Raw genomic sequence first — 21,593 nt, 5'->3', positions numbered from 1 at the left:
TAGCTAGTGCCTTCCAACCTTTCACCCTGACATCCTTACCCATGGTAGCAGTGTGAGAGCACGTTAATCAGGCGGCCCCTTGCCCTCACCGACTTGTGTGTCCTTGGACAAATTGCTTAGGTCCATCTGTACCACAGTTTCTTTATAAGTGAAGAAAATAGATTGGTTCTGAGGCTAGCGTTCATTCCTCTAACCACTTGCAAAGGTGCTTAGTGCAGAGTACCAGCTCAGTGATGTCAAATGTTAACTCCTCCCAGCATCTTCTTAGGCCGCTTACCTTCCATCACCTCAATAACAAAGGCTTGGAATTGTCCTCCAGGCCATTTCATAACAATCCCTGTATTAGTTTTTACTTTCCTCAGTGCTGTGACATTGAGCTCCTGACAAGAGCAAGTTAGGAAAGAAGGAATTGATTTTGGCTCACAGCTTGGGGAGATACCATCCGCCGTGGTGGGGAAGTCCTGACGACAGCGGGAACATCAGCTGCCTGGGCACGTGGTGCTGACGGTCAAAGAAGAGAGAGGAATAAATAAAATAATTAATTAATTAAAACATTCTTTAAAATACCCTTTGCCTGGATACAGCTCTCAAAGATACAGAAGGGAGGAAGTGTAGAAAGAGATGACAGACGGTGTAGGAGCTCTTTGGGGAAACATGAAATATGTCCACATCTATCCACAGCATCAACCCTGACTCCCCAGCAAAGTTCCACATGGGTCCTGGAACAACTCTGGAAAAGACTGGAAAGCTCTGGGTAGGTTTACCTCTGCGCAAACCTGTGAAAGATCAGCTTGATTGGCCTGACTGAGGAGGGAAGACCCACCATGAAGAATGTCACAAATGTCACAGTGGCTGCCCGTGAAGAGGGAAGCCAGCAGCTGAAAGCCATCAGCGTAGCGCCAGCAGAAAGTCTTGCCATGGTGGAGACACCTCTCTAATGCTCCCAGCCCTAGGGCCACAGAGAGGAAGTAAAGAAAGACGGGCAACAATAGCACCGTTAGTATTTCTTTAAAAATGATGTCATGCACACAACAGATAGTAGGTGAAAGAGATGTATTGGATGGAGGTGGAGAGATAGAGAGGAAAAGGAAAGAGACATGGTGGGGGAGCAGGAAGGAAAGTGAAGCGGAAAGAGCAAGAGAGGAGAGTAAGAGAGAGAGAAAGTGGGGAGTTGGTCCTTTTACAGCTGTGCATAAGCAGCTGAACCAAAGCTTCCACACACCTGGTGGGCGACACGTGATGACATCATAGGTTCCTAGGCCACTCAAAAGCAGGCTGCCTATACACTAACAAGCGCCATACAAGACACTGTCTGCTTCTTCCTCCAACGAGAACAGAGGAGACTCAGTGAATCTCCGTTGAACCAAGATCTTGATTACATTATGTACTTCAACGTCAAATTGAGATTTGGCACAAAAACATCCCGCCACCATCCCCCGCACCTTGAACTAGTTCACAAACAACAGCAGCTGTGGATGAAAGGAGGCAATGCTTTGAGAGCACTTGTGGACAACACAAGACAGCAAGAAGGGAAGTTGCTCTGTAAAGTTCAGCAACGATGGTAAGCAGTTTGAGCCACTAGAGGGAGCATGTCCAGGTTCAAGCGAAATAGGATGACACTTCGCATTCGAATGTTTAATTAACAGCCATAAAGTTTATGCCCAGGTATAATTCCCTCTCTTTTCAAAATGCAAATAATTCAGAAAGACAGTCTTGTGAAAACTATATAACACCAAATTATTTCACATGACACAAAGCCAAAAAATCAAACACTGATCCATAAAGGCACTGTGAGCTCTTACTTTAAATTATGTATATGTATTTGTTGCAAATGTATGTATATGTATGATGTGTGTATGAGGGCAGGCACCATGGTGTTCATGTGAGGTAAGAGGACAAGTTTCAAGGGTAGCTTTTCTGCTTCCACCATGGATTCCTGAAAATTCGGATCACAGCTAATAATTTTACACACTGGGCCATCTGGCCATTTCCTGAGCACTTTTCCCCCTTAAATTCATTCATTCATTCACCTGTTTGTTTGGTGCCTGTGTTTGTGTGTGTTCGCACAGACACACATGTGCCTGAAGATCTAAAGACAACGTTTGGGAGTTAGTTCTCACCATGTGGGTCCTTGAAATCAAACTCAGGACATCAGACGTGGCAGCATCACCTGCATCTACTGTATCATCCTCCCCAGCAGGCCCACCCCCCACTGTGAGTTCTCTCTTAAAACCTAAGGTTGGGGTCAAGAGAGATGACCCAGTGGTAAGGGGTATTGTCGACTTTTCCAGAGGACCCAGGTTCCAAGCACCCACACGGCAGCTTACAACCGCCTGTAACTCTAGTTCCACCAGGCTGTGGTGCTGAACATGTTTAATCCCGGCACTTGGGAGGCAGAGGCAGGCAGATCTCTGTGTGTTCAAGGCCAGCCAGGTCTACCGAGCCTAGCTCCAGGACAGCCAGGGCTGTTACACAGAGAAACCCTGTCTCAAAGAACAAAACCAAAACAAACAAAACGAAGGGGGCGGGCGGGCCATCAATCCAGAACGGGACTCACTTGGCAAATGGCCCCTGTAACACACCAGCTTTCAAAGCTTTCTTAAAACTTAGTGCACTCAACGGTCAGATTGCTAGGTCAGCAGGTTAAGAATGTGCTTGCCAACCCAGGCACCATGGGGCATACCTGTAATCCCAGAACTCGGGGGGAGTCAGAAGCAGGTGGATCTCTGTGAGCTGGAGGCCAGCCTGGTCTACCAAGGGAGTCCAGGACAGCAAAGGCTACACCAAGAAACCGTGTCCTGAAAAAACAAACAAACAAATAAAACGTGCTTGCCACTCTTTACCCTCAGAACCCACAGTGGAAGTAGGCGTGCACAACCAAGTTGTCCTCTGGCCTCCAAGCATGTTGGTGACTAGCTCACTCTGTACTCTCTGTTGTGAATTTCTGCCTTATCAGGCTCATAGCAGTGGATCCTGCCAACTTTTCACTGAAGCTTTTGAAACCTTGAGCCAAAACGCATACTCCCCTTGTAAGTTGCTTATGTCAAGTATTTTATCGCAGCCACAGAAAACTAACACACTACCCAAGATGATTAACCCTTGAAGTTAAACAAATAAAACCTGTAGCAAAAGCAAAGTGCGCCAATATGGTCTTTCATGTCTATTTTGATAAGTATGTAAGCTAATGCTTTATTATTATTTCATTTTAGACAAGATCTCATGTAGTCCAGTCTGGCCTGGAACTCAGTAGGTAGCTAGGATGACCCTTAATTTCCCATTCCCCTGCCTCTATCTCCCGAGTTCTGGGCTTGCAGGCAAGTACCAATACAACTAGATTGTGTAGGATTGAAGATTAAATCTAGTGTTGTCATATAGGACATATACTCTGCCAACTGAGCTACACTCCCTACCCCTTAGACCCATATTTTAAAAACTGGATTTAGTAGCAGAAGCTGGCAGATCTCTGAGTTTCAAGATACTCTGGCCTACATAGGGAGATCCAGGCCAGCCAAAGCTTCATAGTGAGACCCTATCTTAAAAACAAACAAAACAAAAAAAAAAAAAAAAAAAAAAAAGGAAGGGTATAGTTAGTGCTATGATACACACCTTTGACCACAGCATTTGGGAGGAAGAGGCAAGTGGATCTCTGTGTTCCAGGCAAAGTTTAGCTATATAGCAAGTTCTAGGCCAATCAGAACTACATAGACCCTGTTTAAAAAAAAAAAAAATGACATGAAGAATTAAATTAAATTATCTGGGCATGGAGGTGCCCACCTTTAATCCCAGCACTCTGGGGGCAGAGGCAGATAGATCTGCCTCTATGTGAGTTCGAAGCCAGCCTGGTTTACAAAGTGACTTCCAGGACTACAGGAAAGCCAGGGCTATACAGAGAAACCCTGTCTTGAAAAACCAAAAAGAAGTTAGTGAGAACTTTCTAAACACCCAACACAGAAAGTATTTAAATAAAAAAATGTCTGTGCAAATCTCGCAGCATTCTATACAATCATCAAAAGCCATTTCTGCTTAATACTAGAACCGTAGAGAATCTATTCGGTATAAATCTGGGTAGAACATATGTTAGTTATCAAGTCTGAAGGTGTAGCCAGGGATAAAGAACTTGCCTAGCATGTGTAAGAGCATGGTTTGATTGCCATCATCACAAAAAAAATAGTAAATGAGCTACTCGTGTTGACATACATGTGAACGCTTCTGCATACATGTGCACACGTGTAGAGAGAGGAGAGAGAAGAAAATTTACAACAGAATTCCCAAGTAACTTTGTTTTACAATTTTTAATTTTCTGTGTGTTTTTAAACTATCTGTTTAGATTCTCTGATGACTTGCTTATTTGTTTTTATGGCAGTAGCACGGGTGAGTGCCAGCTTATTAACCTTACTAACATCATAACCAGCTTCCCTGGCCAGTGTCTGGAGATCACTGCCAGCACAGTCACTAATAAAGGCTCCGGGCTGGGCTGCCTCCAGGTGGGGAACAGGGTTCCTGCCGCCACGGGGAAACAAGGCATATGAGAAGTCTACCCACTGATAGATAGTCCTAGTGTACGTGGATTCTTCATGGCGTCAATGCAGAGTCAGGTACAGTGGTGCACACGTGTCATTCCAGCAACTGGAAACCTGCAGTTGGAAGTTCAAGATCATCCTAAACTACGTTAAAAGTTCAAGACAGGGCTAGGGAGATGGCTTAGTCACTGAAATGCTTGTCATATAAGCATGAGGACCTGAGTGTGAAGCCGCAGCCTCCATGTGAAAAGCCAGGCATAGATAGCAGCATGTGCCTGCAATCCTCTCATGGTATGGGCAAACAGGCAGATACCTAGAGCTCACTGGCCAGCCTGCCTCAAAAATTTTAGATAGAGAATGATTGGATTAGGTATTGGATGACCTCTGGCCTCCACATTCATGAATACACATGTATGTGTACTGGCATGCATGTGTGCACTCAAACACCCCAACACACACACACATGACCAAGAATTACTTTAAAAGTAAAGACACTACCAGGTATGGTGGTATGCACTTTGATCCCAGCACATGACAGGCAGGGGCAGTGGATCTCTGTGAATTCGAGGCCAGCCTGGCTTTACAAAACAAATGCAGGACAGCCAACTCTGCACAGAGAAACCCTGTCTTGAAAAAAAAAAAAAAATTAAAGATACTCCAGACCAATTTGAGTTACATAGTGAGTCCCTGTCTCAAAAGTCTAAGGAGTTAGGTTGTAGCTCAGTGAGAGAGTTGCTTGCCTATCAAACACATGGCCTGCCTCAGGTTTGATCCCATGTACAACAAATTAAAGTCCTTTGGTAGCGTTTATCTCTAGGACCACATAAATTGCTTTAGTTGGTTGAGAGGGTTGGGTTGAGTAATCTCACTGATGCAGTCCAAGTAATTATAACAATGCCTAGTAAACAGCAGCTGCCTCAGTGAGTTTATCAGTAATGGCATTGAGCCTCTTCCTCACGGACAGGGGCATTTGCACTCCTAATCTACAGCAAGTATGTTCTTCATGAAGGAGCTTCTCTTGATAGAGAAGCACTCTTTTATACACTGCTCAGCTGAGTGTGGTGGCACATGCCTGTAATTCCACAACTAGGGAGGCTGAGGGTGGCCTGTTTTTTGTTGTTTTTTTTTAAGGTTTCTTGCTCAAGGACATCTAATTAATATAGTAGCATTAGTTGACAATTAATTGTATTTATACTTTATTTTTAAAAAATAAATGGATCATCGATCTGTAGATGTTTCTGGATTCCACTGTACTTCATTAATCTATGTTCTTAGCAGTTTTTAGTATAGTACCATCTAAATGTGTTAGCTTCTAGAAATATTTTAAGTAGTATGCACTAACTGTATCTAAAACAGTGGGTTTCATTGTGACATTTTCGTGTCTGTTTATGATATATTTTAATATGTTTTTGAGATATGCGCTCTCTATGTAGCCTTGGTTCTTCTAGAACTTGCTCTGTCAACCAGGATGGCCTTAAACTCATAAAGATCCTCCTGCCTTTTCCTCCAGAGCACTGGATTTAAAGGCCTGTACTACCACACCCAGCTGTATGCAAATAAGTATTTAACCTTATTCACCAACTTTACCTTTCCTTGTCCACTCTCACTGGTCCCCTTCTTCCCACCTAGCCCATCTTCTGCTGTCTTGTCTACCAGCTGACTGTAATACAGGCACATACATAAGGTGTTATCTATAGACGCACATGCCCCTTCCCAGTGACTAGACTACTCAAGATAATGCCCCCCACCCGCCTACAGCAGCCATTAACTCGCAATAGATCCTCAAGGAATGGTGGGAGCCCGTTTCCACCTCTATAGTGGAATGACGATGGGTTTAATACTGTGCAGGTCATCAGGGATGCTGTTGTTATAGGGTACTGACAAAGAAGACTGCTGGGACACGGGTTTAAGCAACAGAAAATCTTTTTAGCCAGCTGGTGACTACACTGGGTATTCAGAATCTCAGTCTCTCCCTGAGCCTTCCTTGGAGTGAGCCTGAAAATCCAGTTCTGGGTTGACATACTTCAGTTAACATTAACAGTTACAGAAGCCCAAGAAGCAAGGTTAGTTTATTTAGAGACTTTCCCAGAACTATGGACTTTGGTAGATTAGGTCTTTGTTTTTGTTTTGGCGGGTGGTGCTGTTACATGCTGAGTTTTATGGCCTGAATGGTACTTCTGTCATGAGTCAGTTGTACTAAGGTCTGGGGGCCCTGTTACAACTTTGAGTTCAAGAATGTCACAGCCTTGTCATGCCCAGAAGAGCCATCCACACAGCTCCTATTCCCTTTCCTCTGGCTCCTATGGTTTTTTTGTTTGTTTTGTTTTTTCTCTACCTTCTCCTCCACAGTGTTCTCTGAGCTTTGGAGGGAATGATCTGGAAGTCCCATTTAAGGCAGAACACCCAGCAGTCACTTATTCTCACAATGTTTACCACTTACAAGTTGCTACAATTACTGCTTCCCACTGCAAAAAGAAGGCCCAGTGACCATAGCTGACATCGGCATTAATAGATGGACATGAACCGTCTTTTGGAAATTGACAAGCAGATCATGTCCTCACAAAACAACAGCAGTAGCTCCCCCGCTAGAGAACATGACTTCCTTAGCACAGGATTTTGCCTGGGTTTGTATTACCACAGTATAATATGCTTTGGCCACTTGTATTTTCAAGCAGGCGTAAGGCATTGGACATATTAAACCTCATCACAGACCTGGGACAATTCAAAATGGCCACGTTTACATTGTAGAATAACCAACTGTATAAGTGCGTATCTTCCATCTGCAGGAGTTGCTGGTCATTCACTGGGCTAGCCTAAAACAAAGCAGTATTTTCATGAGTGAGGGAAAAGGAAAGGAGGCCTGGTATGTAAGCAACCAACAACATTGACCAAAGCTAATTTCTGTTTATGTATTCTAACCATCTTCTCTTGCAGTTGCCAAACAGGTTTTTAAATAGACGGTTCATTCATCAGTGATTTCTGCTTCTAATGGTTAAAGAAGCAGTCAGGTTTTTAGCAGCCGTGGCCTTCGCTGATTTGTTTGGCCTAAGGAAATCTTGATGGTATCTTCAACAATAATCCTAAAATGAATAGCTCAGCATAGGAACAAGAATTAGAGTTACCGATGTGTATCACTGAAGAAGGAACTTGAAGTCACAAAACTCACTTGCCTCACCTAAAACTGTTTTTATCTGGAGATGTAGCTAATAAAAGAGGGTTCTTGCCTAATTTACACACAGCCCTGGGTTTGATCCCCAGCACCACAAAAACCAGGCAGAGGGGCACGTGCCTATGCATTAGGAATATTTTTAATTCTGTTAGTCTGTTCTTCCAGAGAACCCTGACTAATATGCTAAGTTACTCTGTAAGACACAATCCTCCTGCCTCTTCTTGCCAAACCCTGAGATTACAGGTCTGTGCTACTATATCTGACATGAATATCTAAATTTTGTCTTACCTGATATCTCTTCGTGATTAAATTCATATTAATAAATTAATGTTAATTAATAAATTCATATTACATATTTTGAGCAAAGATAGTATGGAAGTTGTGCTGTACCTCTTTGCTATATCTTATCTTAAGGACATGGTGTCAACATTCCCATGTCTGATGATATCTTTGTGTTGTGCCCGATTTGTGAAAGCCCAAAAGACCACCACCAGGAGTTGAGTCCGTTGCAAAACACATGAAGATCTTTTTATTACAAGCGACAGCTTGGGCCCACACACCCTCACCTCGGAAGCAGCAGAAGCAGTGAGAGCCAAGAGCCAAGAGAGCCTTGTGCTTAGGTTACATGGGTGATTTAAAGAGTCCAGTCCCTCTAGCATGCCCAAAGCAGGGGGATTCCTGTCTGGCAGGCGTCTATTGGTCGAAACATAAAAGGGGATGTTGCATTTTGAATTGATTGGCTATAGGAAGGCCCCCCCAAACCATTAATTGTCTAGCTTCCCTTGTCTGGCTGCCCCAGGGGAGAGGAGCCAGTTTCCTAGCAACTGTATATCTAGTGGGCAGGAAAAGAATGCAGTAAGGCTAGTTCTTCCCTTCAGGACATTAAGGCTAGTTCTTCCCCGTACGTGGCTAAACATGTCTCCACCTAGCTTGCCTTAGTTCAGGCTTGTGTTTTAAACTTTAAAACAATACCCACTGATTTTTAATTCTTTGGTCTCTCATTTGACTTCTTGCTTAAGGTCAGGTCTAAGACATCTCCCCATGATGAAAATGTTTCACTATAACTCTTGAGTATGTCATAGCATCGATGTAGAATTTCAGCAAACATTATCCATCTCACCAAACTTTTTATTCATACATTTTAAATATCCATAATGATTCTTACGCTATCTACCTAATGAGGTGTTTATCAAATGATTTTATATTTCTGTCATTTCTTTAACACTTATTAATTATAATTTTACTATAAAAAGAGCAGACTATTCTCCCCACTTATTATTTGATTACTTATTTATATCAAGATGAAGGCATGATTATTTTTTTGGATACAAGATCTCCCATTTAGCCCAGGCTGACCTTGAATTGCCCTTCAAGGATGGCCTTGAACACCTTGAAAAGTTTAAGTTACCCTGGGTGACTCCATTTTGAAATGAGGAGCCACTTGATCTGGAGCTTTACTCAGGTACCAGGAAATATCACAGAATGTGCACTTGGCAGAAAACAAAGCTAATTCTCCTAGCAACAGCCTCCAGGAAATATCACAGAATAAGTACTTGATAGAAAATAGAGACAATCTCCCTGGCAATAATCAATGGGAATCGGTTGGGAAAATTCTCCCCAACGTTCCAGCTGTAGTTTAAAAGAATGGCAATTGTGTTTATGTAGACGGTCACTTTGCCCCTGTGGCTTTTACCCAATCCTGTAACGTTAAGGCATGAACCCCCCTGCTTACTGTCATGGAAACCCCCTGCTCATGGTCTTTCCCTTTAAAAACCTTGCTCACCCAGGGCTCAGGGTCCTACTTCTCTACTTTGGTCCTGAGTTCGATCGCTCTCATAATAAAGCTCTGTTGCTCTTGCATTGAGTCGTCTCCTGGTAGTCTCTGAGGGTCCCATGATCCTGGCATAACAACCTGACCCCCCAACCTCTACCTCCCAACTGTGATAATTACAGTTTTATGTTACTGTAGCTAGTTTCTGCAGAGATGGGGTCGAAACCCAGGGCTTCCAGGATGCTAGACACTCCATGAGCTGAACCACATTCCCAACTCATGACTATCCATCTTATCAACTAGGCTCATATTAATTACTTAACTTTTTTTCTATTCTCCATTATACAAGCACTTCTTCCAGTTGGCTCCTCACCCCCACCTTTTGAGACAAGGTCTTACTATGCAAGGTCTTACTAGGTTTTGAACTTCTCAGCCCCCTTTTTGCCAAGATTACAGGTGTACACCCTCATACCAGACTTCTATGTCTCTTTGACATGACTCCAGATCCCCTTTTCAGTCTCCCTTACTTCCTAGAACTACAAGACAGTTCACACTTTTCCAGCACTATTCTTGCTCCTGCCACAGAGTCAGATAATAAACATTCTCTTGTTGTTCATACTGAGAAAAAGCTAAGTAGAACACTTTTAAGCATTCCAGTGGGGGGGGAGGAGCTTTTCTTATATTTTAAGCCCCTCGCTGACACTAACATGCAGAGGTAGTTGCCAGAAAGTAAGTTATTTACAAAAAAAGGTTTATGAAACCATTTTTAAACTTCAGCTGATTCAAACTTGGTTGTAATCTCTCCTGCTAACTTCTGGATTCCTTGTAATTACAGCTCTATGTACATCAAAAAATATGACTCCCTTAAAGACCAAAGGACTTTGTCTACTGTTTCAGCAAAATCACAAGTTATATGACTTTGGTAAAGGGTGACAAAATCCCTTTCTCTCTTTTCCTTTTCTTTCTTTTTCTTTTTTCTTTTCTTTTCTTTTTTTTTTTTTTTTTGTTTTTGTTTGTTAATTTTGTTTTATTTTCAAGATAGGGTTTCTTTGTGTAGCCTTGGCTGTCCTAGACTCACTTTGTAGACCAGGCTGGTCTCGAACTCATAGAGCTCCTCCTGCCTCTGCCTCCCTGGATGCTGGGATTACAGGCGTGTATCACCAAGCACAGTTGGCTAATATTTTATTAGTTTTATTCCTTTTATTAGTGTTCTGCTTACATGTGTGTGTGTGTGTGTGTGTGTGCTTGGTGCCCACAGAGGTCAGAAGAGGACACTGGATCCCCTGAAATTGAAGTTACAGGTAATAATCGGTGCTAGGAATTGACTCCAGGTCTTCTGCAAGAGCAAGAAGGGCTATTAACCACCAAGCCATCTCACCACCTCCAAAAGCCATTTCTTTAAGAGGTTCTTTTTTCTTTTCTTTTTTCTTTTCTTTTTTTAAGATTTATTTATTTATTTATTTATTTATCGTATATGCAGTGCTCTGTCTACATGCACATGTACATGACAGAAGAGGGCGTCAGATCTCATTACAGACGGTTGTGAGCCACCGCGTGGGTGCTGGGAATGGAACTCAGGACCTCTGGAAGAGCAGCCAGTGCTCTTAAACTCCAAGCCATCTCTCCATCCCAAGCAATTAGTTTCAACATCTAGGAAGTTCCAAAGGCCTAGCTCAATCTCTGGTCTGACTCCTGGGGAAATAAAATATTTCAGATTCACTAAGGAAAACGAGAAGCCAGTATAACATGCTGCTGTAGGTTATAGAGATCAGAACCCTCAAAGAAATGCTCCTCCCAGCAACGACTGAGAGTTCTTTTCAACACCCACTCTGGTCTTTCTGCATCAGCAGAGCCCTCACATTTCATCTGGGCACATAGTCACCAGAATAAGGATATACTTTCCAACTTCCATTAAACACAGATACACTGGTGTGGTCAAGTTTTAGTTAATGGTTATGAGTAAAAAATGGTATAATTCTCCAATTATGTTCTTAAAGTAATGGGGTCCCTTTCACCACATTCATTTTCTCTTCTAAAGCCAGAGTCATGGACATTCTTACAAACAAAGCAGTCACATGCTAACTAAATCACATGGTAAAGGCAGTGAGACAGAAGGAAGCTGACCTTTGCCACTATGGGGCTGCCATTTTAGATAAGGTCAGTCAGCATTTACCTCAAGACCTAAGGAGTTGCTTTGTTTTTCCTAAGCAATTGTTATCTGAAGCTCTTTGTTAAGTGGGAAGCTGATAGCTCTTATTTCTCCTTTAAGAAAGCTTAGTTAAACTGTGACCTGCCATAGTTGGAAGACAAGCCATAAACTGTCAGAGCCCGCAAGCAAAGGAAAGAAGTTGGAAAAACTAGTTCTGTGGGGTGCCTCTTGTCACCTGAGCAAAGCCTCACAGAAGAGATGAAGTCAGAGATAATTTCCATAAGAGAGAAGAATCAGTGTTTTTAAAAGACAGTCTGTGTAAAGACATTGAGTGTAAGTAGAATGATATGAATACTCAAAGCACTGGGGGAAAAAAATACCTGTTCGGTTCTCCTGTGACAGTGAGACAAGGGGGAGGGCACGTGCTGTAACTCTCAGGAGCTGCTACAGGGAAAGCGAGATGTAGCCCCCGAGCCCTTCTCAAGCGCCTCTGTCGAAGAAGCCCCTGAGAGGCGATGGGAACCAGTCCAGTACCAAAATACAGCTACAGTCTGCCCTCTCAACCATTATTTCTATTTCTAAGATTAATTTTATTATTGGGGTGTGTGTGTGTGTGTGTGTGGAGGGTGGAGGGTCTGCTTTTGGGGATCAAAAGAGGAAGTTGGATCCCCTGAAGCTGGACTCAGAAGCAGCTGTGAGCCACGTGATGTGGGGGCTGGGCTCTGACCTCTTAACTGGTGAGCCATCTCTTCAGACCCCACCCATTATTCCGAATGGTCTCAAGAAGGGACTAACTTGAGAAGCCTATTATGGTTTGAACGTGAAATGCCCCCACCAAGCTCAAGCGTTTGAACACTTGGTTCCAACTTGGGTACACTGTTTGGGAGAGAACCTTTGGAGGCTATGACCTAGCTCTGTGAAAGGCTTATGAGTGGCAGCCTGGCTCCGGGTCCAGCCTGAGCTCTCTGCTTAGTTGCCAGGATGTAAGCAGGCCTCACCCACCTGCCATTTCAGACAGGAGCTCCTCCAGGCCTTCCTGCCGTGGAACTGTGAACTAAAACAAATCCTTCCTCTTTCAAGTTGCCAACGTCAGGTGTTCTGTTCCAGCAAGTAAACAACACAGAGCAAACAGACAGATTGAACAGAAATCCCACAGGCAAGCGGATCGTTGTGAGTTGGAGGCCAGCCTGCTCTACAAAGCGAGTCCAAGACAGTCAAGGCTACACAGAGAAACCCTATCTCAAAAAAAAAAAAAAGAAGAGAAGAGAAAAGGAAAGGAAAGGAAAGGAAAGGAAAGGAAAGGAAAGGAAAGGAAAGGAAAGGAAAGGAAAGGAAAGGAAAGGAGAGAAAAGTTCCAGAAGCTAGGAGGAAATGTGGCCTTTGCTGGTTAGGACACCACCATGCCAGGCTATCCCTGCCAAGAGCAAGTCAGTCAAGGTGTACCCCAGCACCTCTCTTCTTTCCCTTTGTTGGGTCTTAACATTGGTTGAAACCATTTGAAAACCAAAGGACAAAGGAGCACTTAGGGTATACACCAAGAAGGCTCTCTCTCCCAGAAAAAGGAAGAGGATGCAAAAGGGGACATCGGTGCTCTAAAGGAGCAAGAGTCCAAACGTCTGCACACCTGCCTGGCAGGGAACTAGGCTGCAAAGCGGGACAGCCTCCAAGAACAGCTTACTCTCAACAGGTGCTCCAGGCCACTGAAGATGACAGTTTCTCTCAAAAGCCATGCAAGATGCTGCCCCGTGGAAGCCAGGAAGGAATGGACAGCACTTCTAGGACAGGAGCTCTGACAATCTCTGCTCATCTGGACCAAGGACTGCCTCTCTCTCTCTCTCTCTCTGTGTGTGTGTGTGTATGTGTGTGTGTGTGTGTGTGTGTGTGTTTCCTGAGTAAGAGTCTTAACTGTGCTTATTATATTGTGGGAGAGAGAAGATAAGTTCCTCATAGATTGCTGGGTCACAAGGAACCAAATCCAGATATGAAAAAATTACACATCACCAGGGATCCAGGACCTTCCTTGGAGATGCTGTGATTAGATAAGACAAGTTATCTTGTTTTGGATGGTAAGGGAAATAAATATGCTTGCTTTGAGAGATAAAGCCCGAGCACAGACATTTAAGTGTTTAAAAGAGCAGACTGTGGCAGAGGTTGTTAATTGTCCTCTGATATCAGGTCTCCCCATCTTCCTTCAGGGGTAGAGTCCCCAAATTATAACCGACCAGATGGCTGTGGTCCGCAGGCTCTTAGGGCTTTTCGACTAAAACCTGTCCAGAGCACGCGAACAGAAGCGATACTGAAAGGTATTCATATTGTCATTAAAGAAACAACAAAAAAAAGATCTCTGACTTTTTCACATCATTCTTGCTGCCGGTTAGGACAGTATGTTACTCATTCGTGAGAGCAACCATCTTGGACTGTGAATTAAAGCCACATGCAAAGCAATGAAGCAGGTAGCACACAGTCCCAACATTGTGAAAGGGTCATGGTGTCTCTGAAATGCCTCTTGCATGCTCCATCAGCCACTCTTCTTGTTGACATGACCAAATATTTGAGATATAACAACGTAAGGTAGGAAGGATTAATATCAAAGGTTTCAGTCCACAGTATTTGACTCTCTTGACTTAGGCCCTTGGGATCATGCGGCATAGGCGACCACCTCCTTTGAACAGAGAAGAAGCGACTGAGAACTGAATATATGGAAGTCATGCCTCCAGGGACCCACTGGCTCAGGCTAGGCCCTACCTCATTCAGATTTCCACAGCCTCCAAAAACAGCACAGCCAGCTGGGAATTAAGCCATGAGCCTAAGGGGAGCATTTCACACTCATGGCATTAACAGGTGACATTCCACAAGAATTAAAAGCCTCGTTATGTTAAGTTTGCTACACAGGCCGAAGTTCTAGCTCAAATAATAATTAAACAAAAGTATAAACAAAGAGAACAATGGGAGTAAAGTTGGCTGAAGGAGACTCCGCCCTTTCTCTCAAAGCCTTGCCTAGAACAAACTCTGCATTCATAATCCTCCCGAAGAAGAATACTGAGCATTTACATCAACAGGAGGACCCTAGACACCATCACAAGTGCATATGAAAACTACTTGACACTCCCTCTGGACACCAATCTCTCTCCCATCTCCAAGCTGAGGCAATCCTGTGTACAAACCAACAGCCAAACAGTATGGCCTGCAATCAAGAAAACTTAGGCAAGGCAGCACTCAGGAGGCAGGGGCAAGCAGATCTCTGTGAGTTTGAGGCCAGCCTGGTCTATATAGGACAGACAGACCTTGTCTCAAAAACATACACACACACACACAAAGAATTACATATGTAAGACAGGCACAGTGGTCCATGCTAATAGTTCCAGGTACCCAGGAGACAGAGGCAAAGGCTCAAATTTGAGACCAGCTTGGGAAACTTGGCAAGACTCTGTCTGGAAAAAAAAAAAAAAAAAGAAAAGAAAAGAAAAAGAAAAAAAAGTTACTTAAGCAAACTTCAAGTTTCCACCTTTGTTTGAAGGTACAAAGAGTCATCTGCTTTGTTTCTGACTTAAGAAAAAGTTAGAGGAGGATGGGGAGATATATTTAGAAATACAAAGCAAGTACTTTATGAGACTGGAGATTGCGATGCGAGGCCTAAAGTAAAGAAAAGGTCTTTAAAGTTACTAACACCAAAAGGAGAAGAAAAGGCAAGTGAGACTGGGAACAAGAGAGCATCCTGGTGGCAGCTAATTCAGAGAGCTGAGCCAAGTACGTGACTGAATACAGATATAGTGAGGGAGAAAGAAAGTGACCTCATCGGACCAATCCCCAGGAGCCACCACATCTGCACAGAGATGGAGAGATGGAACGACCCCTGAGATGTGCCAAAGGCTCCTTGCCCATTTTCTGAGTCCAGAAAGGACACTTCAGGACTCTAAGCCCATTTCCATTTGATAGCTCTGTCAGAGAGGAAAGTTCCTCCATGTTCCCTTTTGAAAAGCATCTGTAGAAATGAAATTGGGGTTAGAAATGTTAAGATGTTGAAATAGAAACATTAAGTTGCACTTCGCCCGGATGTCTGTTTTAGAACTGTGGTTTTTTATTTACTTTAGGTGTTGGGGCAACATGACTGCCCATGGTTCCCAAAGAAAACTAACTGGCTATTCATAGCATTGGGATCTTCGTCTTCTCAGACCACGACGACTCTGCCTGATTGGCAAAGATCAATCCTCATTCTAAAGAAATATTCTTACCACCAGTCTCCTGCCCACGCTGTTACTAAAAAACAAAATGAAGAGTTATAAAATTCAACTGAATGCAGCCACTCCTGATGAGACTTAATTGACTAGGGTCAGAAGGAAGGAAAAGAAGACCTCCCCTATCAGTGGACTTGGGGAGGGGCATGCATGCAGAGGGTGGAGGTAGGGAGAGATTGGGATGGGAGGAAGGAAGAAATCACAGGGGGGATACAAAGTGAATAAAGTGTAATTAATAAAGAATTTAAAAAAATTCAACTGATGTAAAATCCAACTGAGGTAAAATGGGGTGTTCTAAGTGAATGTCCTATAAGGATTTCTTAAAAATAAATTGTCTTCCTAATATAAACTTATCCATTATGAGATTCAGTATGCTTTTCTGTGTGTGTAGTAGCTGAAATTTTGCCAGAGCAAACCTAAGTGATTCAAGATGAATTCTCACAATGATAACCAGCATTGAGTCAGAAGGTCTAGTATTTGTTCATTGGCCTTGTTCAAGTTGCTCATTAAACTTTCTGTGTTTGCTGGGGACATAGTTCAATGGCAGAGCGCTTTTCTAAGGGTCTCCATTTTAGTTCCTACAATTGAGAGTAAAACTACTTCTTCCCCCCTCCTCCCCCTGTATATATGAAATACAACTGAGAGGATGCATGTGTAGCTATATCATAAATTATCCAGGACAGGACAATTCTGGGCTTTTGATCTACGTGAAACTGCCTAAGGCAAGCTGGAGAGCAGACAGCCATGCAGAGAGGCAAAGCCTCAGACCATCTAACCTCTGTTCTTTGCTGATGAGGAGCTTGGAGTCCAGAGACAGAGAGAGTAACAGAATTCTTCTGATTCCAGATCTCTGGCTCCTTTCCTCTGCCAGCTGCAAAACAGTGATCAAGGGGCCTCTTTACTGTGTTCTAAACTTTAATTCTCAGGAGGATGAATTGAGGGGAGGAAAAAGACAAAAATCTACTCCTTGTGCGTGAGTTCAATGTTATCACTGCCAGTCTCCCTCCCAACATTTTCTAGGTAAGGTTTTCGTAGTTGGCAAAATGTATACTGATACATGGCATGTTTGAAAAATGAGCCAACCTTCAAAAGGAGTGAAGTATTTCAACAAGCATAGCATAGAAAACAGGGACAGATATATTTAGACATAAAAGAAAGTTGCTTCATGGTATTTACAATACGGCCCCAGTTTTCAATTTAATTTTAGTTTTCATTGTTGTTGCTGGTGGTTGTATGTTTGGTACACATAGGTCAGAAGACAAATTTCAGGAATCAGTTCTCTGCTTCCACCTTGGCTTTGAACTCAGGCTTCCTCAACAAGCCCCCTCACCCGCTGCACCATCTCACCAGCTCCCTGTGTCTACAAACACTACAAATTCGGAAGGCCATGCCCTGGACCATTCACAGCAGCTATCCCTCCCCATTATAAAGAGTTTCCTTTTTTATTTTATTTCTGCATTGTTCAACTCCCCCGACTTTGATCATTGTGGGTGGGGAGTGGGTTTGAGTTTTAAAGATGCTGCTGAGCTGGGCATTGTGACACTGTGACCTGTAATCACAGTTCCTCACAAGGAGGGACAGTAAGCCAGTCTGAGCTACACAAACTCCTACCTCAGCAAACAAGCAAACACAATGTTGAAATAACTACAGATTAACTGCAGGCAAGTATCAATATTCAGATACATGGAGCCAGAAAGGAAATAGGGGGAGAGAGCTATGAAAGAGCTTCTCTGGCAAGAATGATGGAAATAACAAAGCACAGTGACACTGTGAATTCCAGCACTCACGAGGCACAGGTGTAGATTTCTGGGAGTTTGAGGCCAGCCTGGTCTAAGAGTGAGTTCCAAGACAGCCAGAATAGAGAGAGCCTGGGGGTTTTGTTGTTGTTGTTTTTGTTTGTTTCATTTTTCGTTGATGGTGGTTTTTTTTGAAACAGGGTTTCTCTGTGTAACCTTGGCTGTCCTGGACTCACTTTGCAGACGAAGCTAGACCACAGAGATCCACCTGCCTCTGCCTCTTCCATTGCTGGGATTATAGGTGTGTGCCAGCGCTCAAGAGACCCTGTTTTTTAAAAATAGAAATATTCTGTTCTTTTCTTTAAAATGACTGCTAAGCCTGGGTGTAGTGGTATAGTCCTGTAATTCCTAGCAGTCCTGAGGCTGACACAGACAGATTCAAGGACAACATGAACTGCATAAACAGACCCTGTGGAGCTGGAGAGATGGCTCAGTGGTTAAGAGTACTGCCTGCTCTTCCAAAGGACCCATGTTCAATTCCCAGCACCCACAGGGCAGCTCACCACTGTCTGTAATGTCAATCCCAAAGGATCTGACACAGTTACACTAATGCACACAAATAAAGTTAAATAAATAAAAAATATTAACAAAAACAGACCCCATGTCACAACCAAAAGCTGCTGCTTCTTTTTTTTTTTTTTTCTTAATGGTTATTAATGCTTTCTTCCTGCAACAATTAAAAATAATAAAAGAGAAGGAAAGAAACAAAAGAATAGAGAAAAAGTATTTTTAAAGGACCATCCTTGCTTGGTATCTGTCAACAGAAAAAGTAAAGCAGGCTTTCCTAGCAGCTGTTATAAAAACTCTCCTGTCCCCATATCTAAAAAAGGAAGTCAGTTCAAATCATGTCTGACAGCACAGGCTTAGAGCTCTGTTGTGGTTTCATCCTGGGGTCCTGGGGCCCTCAGCATCTCAGGGCTGAGGTTTTTCTTTTTTTAGACAAGGTTTTCTATGTAGCATTGGCTGTACTGGACTCACTTTTCCGATCAGGTTGGCCTCGAACGCACAAAGACCTGCCTGCCTCTGCCTCCCAGAGTGCTGGGATTACAGTCTGCACCACCATGTCCAGCTGGTCTGAGAATCTTAACTCAGGCTGGGAATCTCCGCCTGTGATGAGAGTGAGTGTGAGCCCATGAGTCCAGGCGTTCTTGGCCCAGACACTCTGATCTTTATCAGATTTTCAAAGGATTGTGGTGCACACCCATTGGTGTATTCCCCACACACTCTCAAGTCCAATGGGCAGTTGAGATTTGTCTTTACACACGCACTAGTAGTGTTATTAACACCTTATATACAGTTGTCTTGAGTGAAGAGAACCCCTACTTTATGACGAAAGATGGAGATTTAAAGATGACCGCAAATTCCTTGACAATTTGTAGTGGTTTGAATGAGAAATGCTTCCCCCACCCCCACAGACTCTGGTATTTGAAAACTTGGTCTCTAGTTGGTGCAGCTGTCTGGGGAGTTTTAGGAGGTGGGACCTTGATGGAGGAAATACATCATTGGGGGTGGGGGGAGATTTGACAAATTAAAGCCTCACCCTATTTCCATTTTACTTTCTCCGCTCCAAGCTTTCAGTAAAGGTTGTGAGCTCTTAGCTTCCTGTTCCTGCCTCCCTCCCTGAAGCTTGCTGCCATGCTTGCCAGCCATGATGGACTGTATTTATGTGGAACTGTAAGCCCACATAAATTCTTCTCTGTGTTGCCTTGGTCATGGTCTTTTACCACAGCAACAGAAAAGTAAGACAACACTTTTTCCACTGAGGGTTTAGAGCAGGCCTTCCCTTTGATATAGATGAGCTGTGTAACCTTTGATATAGATGAGCTGTGTAACCTTTGATATAGATGAGCTGTGTAATGGCTTTGGCCAGCTGAATGCAGTGGGAATAACACTGTACCCATCTCCAAGCCTTCAAAGATGGGTTTCCCTAACTCCTAGCCCTCGTTTTGTGAGGAAGACATTGTAGCCCCTGTTGACTCATCCCCGAAAAAGCAAGCTACCAGGGGCCAGGCAGTGCCCACCACATGCCAGCTGCTTGACTGACCTGTCAGCAGATAGATGCTACACAGTCTAGCTCCCCCACTGTGGTGGTTTGAAATGGCCCCTGTAGGCCCGTAGGGAGTGGCACTGTTAGGAGGTGTGGCCTTGTTGGAGGAAGTGGTCACTGGGAGCAGGCTTTGAGGTCTCAGATGTTCAAGCCACACCCAGTGTGGCAGTCACTTCCTCCAGCCTGTTCAGATGTAGATGTAGACCTCTCAGCTACCTCACCAGCACTTTGTCTGCCTGCATTCTGCCATGCTTCCCACCAAGACGAACCTCGGGTCTGTAAGCCAGCCCCAATTAAATGTTTTCCTTTATAAGAATTGCCATGGTCATGGTGTCTCTTCACAGCATTAGAACCCTAAAGTAACTGGTTTATGCTATGTCAGGTAGCCATGGTGCCTTCCGTTATGTGTCAAAGAGACATTAAAGTTGCAGATGTCATTAAGGTTATCAACCAACCAGCAAAGCAGAGGAATTTTGTCAGAAGGTTTTCAGACAGGCTCAAGCCAAAGGTCCTTCAGATTGGGGGAAAGAGGCAACCTACAGAGCTCCAAGGTAATAAATGTATGTTGTTCTAAGCCACAACAGAAAACTAATGCAGAACCCTTCTGAAATGGTGAGTTTATAAGCAAAATAAATTAGTATTTAAAAAATAACATAAAGTGGGATGTGGAGGCACACACCTTTAATTCCAGCACTTGAGAGGAGAAGCAAGCAGATTTCTATGAGTTCAAGGACAGCCTGGTCTACATAGCAAGCTCCTGGCCAGTAAGGGATACATAGAAAGACTCTGTCACAAGAAAAAGAAAAAAAAATATATACGGATAACTAGAACAACACATTTACAGAACACAGTAATTCAATAATCTCTCCACATGAGCCAAAATGTTCAATGATCCATCCCTCATAGGACAGTTGCAATGCACAAATTCTAGTGTCTCCACTCTCAAAGTTTCAACAAACATTTCAATTTTTGGAATTCAGTGGCTGTGACCTTTCTCATTGTCACACTCTGTATCTTCCCTCTCTTGAGGTCTCCAAGGGTCTCCTTGTCCTAAACCCAGTGTGGCCTGTTCTCTGTCCTCATTCTCTGTGGTGATAGGACATCTACTTCTCCTTTCTCTACGAAGTTCTTACACCCACATTACATAGGGCCAACATAGTCACATGCGAACATGTGGCTCTTCAAAGGTATGTCTTCTTAAAAGTGAACGGTACGTGGAGGCAGGAAAGATGGCTCAGTGGCTAAGTGATTGTTCTTGCAAAGGACCAGTAAGCTCATAGTGGCTCACAACCACCTGTAACTCCAGCTCCAGGGGATCTTCTGACCTCTGTAGACACCGGGCAAACAGGTGATGCACAGATACACATCGGAGCAAAACACTCATACACGTAAAAATAAAATATTAATAAGAGTAAGTGAGGCAAACTATAACATTTTAGTCAGATCATGAATTTTTTTATGAATTTCCAGGTGTCTTGTTTTAACCTATTTGAAGATGCTTTATGGATTTAGTTATCTGTTTAAATGCCTTTTTCTTTTCCATTGGAACCATAAATGCCCTTTTAAATTCATGAGAGTGAAAAGTTACCGTGGAGATAATTATAATTTGCAATTACATTTTACAGCACAGCTATCTCAATCAGTTGGAAGACTGTTCTATGCTCTCTGTTGGTCACTGTTCTACTATACAGGAAAGCAGATGAGATCCCGGGAATTTTCAGGCTAAATTTTCACTGAAATGTCATAAATGACATAAAGTGACAATTGAAAAATAAAGTAATTTTTTTAATTCTTTTCAAAGGCTGAGTGATGATGGCCCAAAGAAATTCAGCTTCTAGCACTTCTCACTTGGCCTTTTGTCAAGTGAACTCTGTTCCTTCTGAACAGAGTCAAGTCCTGGAGCAAC

This window comes from Meriones unguiculatus, chromosome 2 (genome assembly GCF_030254825.1).
Source record: "Meriones unguiculatus strain TT.TT164.6M chromosome 2, Bangor_MerUng_6.1, whole genome shotgun sequence".
In the NCBI taxonomy this organism is placed as follows: domain Eukaryota; kingdom Metazoa; phylum Chordata; class Mammalia; order Rodentia; family Muridae; genus Meriones; species Meriones unguiculatus.
This window is presented reverse-complemented; position numbering follows the sequence as displayed.